Here is a 4,498-nt window from a genome sequence, read left to right as displayed (position 1 = left end):
CTTGCCTGGAGAATCCCAGGGATGAGGGAGCCTGTTGGGCTGCCATCTATGGGGTCACACAGAGTCGGACACTACTGAAGGGACTTAGCAGCAGTAGCAGCAGCTAATTATCTGGTTTCTTTTCCCACATCTGACCTACCCTAGGACCTTCTCCTTGGGTGCATATGTACCCCTCAACCAAGATGGATCCCGAAGTGAAGGCTTCTGGGAGAAGCAAGACTCATTATGGCTTGGCATTAGCCCTGAACTTTTGACCCACAAGGAGCCATCTGTGCATGTGTAGAATCTTCCTTGTCCCAAAAGGGGGAAAATGGAGATCCCTTAATCCTTTACTTGAACAAGGTTTTGTCCCTCTTTGTCCTTGCCATGACTATTACCTTAAGGCGTTTACAAGAGGCAAAGACTGGCTATTTACTCTGTTTCTGTTGTAACTTCCTCTTCGGAGGGCAAACAGGAGTCTGATTATAAATGCTGTAACTGGATTTCAACCCATCTCTTGTTTCAGGAAATGCAAACAGGAGGCTACTTGTAGGTATCTAGCCTGAAGCCTACTTCTTCCTGTCCCATGAAATGCAAACTGGAGGCCAGTTGTAAATGTCTAACCTGGAGCTCACCTATCTCCTTCCTCAGATTCAACATAATTCCTATCAAAATCCCAATTGATAATTTTTGTCAAAATTCACAAGTTGATTCTAAAATTTGTATGGCAATGCAAAGGGATTCAGAATGGCCAAAAGCAACAGTGCAAAACAACAAATTAGGAAGACTTACACTTTCTGAATTTAAATTTTACTACAAAGCTACAATAACCAAGACTGTGATACTGACATAATGATAGACATACACCTCTATGGAATAGAATTGAGAGTCTAGAAATAAATCTTTATGTTTATAGTCAATTGATTTTGACAAGCGTTCCAAGATCACTCAATGGAAAAAGAATAAACTTTTCAACAAATAGTGCAGGGACAGTCATATATCAAAAGATGCTAAAGAATGAAGTTGTACCTTTTTCACACACAATTCATATAAACTAACTCAAAATGGATCATAAAACTAAATGAAGAGATAAAAATCATTAAAGTCTTAGACGAAAATATAGTTAAGCAATCGTTTCTTAGATAAGACACCAAAAGCACAAGCAAAACAAGGACGCAATAGAAAAAAAAAATAGATGAATTGGGGTTCGTAAAGATTAAAGACTCTATTCTAAAAAGGATAGCATCAAGAAAATGAACAGACAATCCATAGAAGGGGGGGAAATATTGTCAAGTCTATAAAGGACATGCATCTAGAATATATAAAGAATTCTTACCATCAACAGTAAAAAGATAACTAACCCAATAAAAAATGGACAAAGGATCCTTTTTTTTGTTTGTTTGTTTCAGTTCAGTTCAGTTCAGTCGCTCAGTCGTGTCCGACTCTTTGCAACCCCATGAATCTCAGCACACCAGGACTCCCTGTCCTTCACCAACTCCCAGAGTTTACCCAGACTCACGTCCATCGAGTCCGTGATGCCATCCAGCCATCTCATCCTCTGTCGTCCCCTTCTCCTCCTGCCCCCAATCCCTCCCAGCATCAGAGTCTTTTCTGATGAGTCAACTCTTCGCATGAGGTGGCCAAAGTACTGGAGTTTCAGCTTTAGCATCATTCCTTCCAAAGAAACCCCAGGACTGATCTCCTTCAGAATGGACTAGTTGGATCTCCTTGCAGTCTAAGGGACTCTCAAGAGTCTTCTCCAACACCACAGTTCAAAAGTATCAATTCTTTGGCGCTCAGCTTTCTTCACAGTCCAACTCTCACATCCATACATGACTACTGGAAAAACCATAGCCTTGACTAGATGGACCTTTGTTGGCAAAGTAATGCCTCTGCTTTTTAGTATGCTGTCTAGGTTGGTCATAACTTTCCTTCCAAGGAGTAAGTGTCTTTTAATTTCATGGCTGCAGTCACCATCTGCAGTGATTTTGGAGCCCCCAAAAATAAAGTCTGACACTGTTTCCACTGTTTCCCCATCTATTTGCCATGAAGTGATAGGACCAGATACTATGATCTTCGTTTTTTGAATGTTGAGCTTTAAGCCAACTTTTTCACTCTCCTCTTTCACTTTCATCAAGAGGCTTTTTAGTTCCTCTTCACTTTCTGCCATAAGGGTGGTGTCATCTGCATATCTGAGGTGATTGATATTTCTCCAGGCAATTTTGATTCCAGCTTGTGTTTCTTCCAGCCCAGCGTTTCTCATGATGTACTCAGCATATAAGTTAAATAAGCAGGGTGACAATATACAGCCTTGATGTACTCCTTTTCCTACTTGGAACCAGTCTGTTGTTCCATGTCCAGTTCTAACTGTTGCTTCCTGACCTATATACAGATTTCTCAAGAGGCAGGTCAGGTGGTCTGGTATTCCTATCTCTTTCAGAATTTTCCACAGTTTATTGTGATCCACACAGTCAATTAGGGAAATGCAAATCAGAAGCACAATAAAGATATCACTTCAGCTTTCCGCGTCCCTCGCGGTGGGCGGCGGGCGGCGGGCGTCAGGACTGAGCCTTGCACTGGGATCCGAGGCTTTTCGGTCAACGGCTTCTTAGCGGGCCGCGCCGCAGCCTACCCGGCTCTCGGTGGAGAGAAGATGGTGGGCCAGAACAGCGCCATCGCCACCGGAGTGTGCGGGGCCCTTTTCATCGGTTACTGCGTTTACTTCGTTTACTTCGACCGCAAGAGACGGAGTGACCCCAACTTCAAGAACAGGCTGCGAAAACGAAGAAAGAAACAAGTTTGCCAAGGAGAGAGCTGGGCTTTCCAAGTTACCTGACCTTAAAGATGCTGAAGCCGTTCAGAAATTCCTTCTAGAAGAAATACAGCTCGGTGAAGAATTACTAGCTCAAGGTGAATATGAGAAGGGTGTAGACCATCTGACAAATGCGATTGCTGTGTGTGGACAGCCACAGCAGTTACTGCAACTGTTGCAACAAAGTCTTCCACCACCAGCGTTCCAGATGCTTCTGACTAAGTTCCCAGCAGTTAGTCAGAGAACTGTAAGTGCTCAGAGCTTGGCTGAAGATGATGTGGAATGAGAAACAAATGTCAACATAATGATCTCAGTTAAAACATATTTTTAAAATCTTAACTCAGAAGATGATCAGCTCTGGGGGAGTAAGGGCAGATAAGCACATTATGGACTGACCTCCACAGTGAAGTCTACCAAAGTTAATTTTTACTTTGTATAGATCCATTTGTCTGTTTTATTTATTTTTCCCAGTGAAAAGTATATTTTGATAGAGAGCTTTTCATTTTATAAATACACTATGAATTACTGGGGAAAAAAAAAAAAGGTATCACTTCAAACCCACCAGGATGACAGTGGTAAAGTAAAAATATATATATTTGGTCTTTGCCCTTGGTTTTTGGCCTACGGTTTCTAAACTCTTTGGAATTTCTTGAGTGGTAAGAGTGTCTTTTGTTATTCAGAATGATGCCTTTTTGATCAGATCTAAATTTATGCCGATGAGGTGGCTCTTTGTGGGCCCTTCACCATGGGGACTTGTTGACAGAGGAAACAACCACATGATTAGAAAGTACACCCGTGGCGGATTCATGTTGATGTATGGCAAAACCAATACAATATAGTAAAGTAATTAGCCTCCAATTAAAATAAATAAATTTAAATTAAAAAAAAAAAAAGAAAGTCAGAAATAACTTTCTAACCCTGGTCCTCTAGGGAAAGGAGATAGAGACTGAGTTCAAACACCAAAGGCCATTGATGTAGTCAGTTGTGCCTAGTCAATGAACTTTGATAAAAACACCGGAACAAAGAGGCTAAAAGAGCTCCGGACTCTGACCATGCTGACATGCTGGGAATGCAGCAAACCTAGAGAGGGCAGGGAAGCACTGCACCCCACTACCCCTGCCCTGTGCATCTCTTCCACTTGGCTGTTCCTAAGTTGATCCTTTAAAATAAAACTGTCATCATAAGTATAATGGTTTCCTGAGTTCTGGGTTATTTCAGCCAATTATTGTACCTGAAGTGAGGTCATGGGAAACCCCAAATTTGTAGTCACCACAGCAGAAATGTGAGTAGTCTGGTGACCCCATGTGCAGGTGGAGTGTGAAGTGGAAGCAATCTTGTGAGACTGAGCGCTTAAACCTGTGGTATCTGTGCCAACTCCAGGTACTTAGTGTCAGAATGTAATCGAATGGCAATGAAAGCAAGCGGGACTCTGTGGGGCTCTGCGTATGGAAGCCTTTCTTTGTCCTCAGTTTCTTGTTTGTAGAAAATATGTTTCATACAGACTCCATGACCTTCCCTGAGTTCCAAAGGCCAGGTTCAAACACTTGCTAATCAGGAAAGGGAGGGGATGTGGAGAGAAGAGAGGAGGAGTCAGGAAACAGTGGTACATCTTGGGGCAGGGTCCTGGCTCCCCTGGCTTTAACAAAATATTGTTAAACACACATAACAATATTTTTAGCTGTTTTGCAGATACTGAACCCCCCACCA

General features: G+C 42.3%; 1 pseudogene; it reads left to right on the top strand.

The window, feature by feature from the left end:
• Positions 1-2,632: 2,632 nt before the first annotated feature.
• LOC102280237 (mitochondrial import receptor subunit TOM20 homolog) lies at positions 2,633-3,148 on the top strand (annotated as a pseudogene).
• The last annotated feature ends 1,350 nt before the right edge of the window (positions 3,149-4,498 follow it).

This window comes from Bos mutus, chromosome 28 (genome assembly GCF_027580195.1).
Source record: "Bos mutus isolate GX-2022 chromosome 28, NWIPB_WYAK_1.1, whole genome shotgun sequence".
Classification (NCBI taxonomy): domain Eukaryota; kingdom Metazoa; phylum Chordata; class Mammalia; order Artiodactyla; family Bovidae; genus Bos; species Bos mutus.
This window is presented reverse-complemented; position numbering and strand designations above follow the sequence as displayed.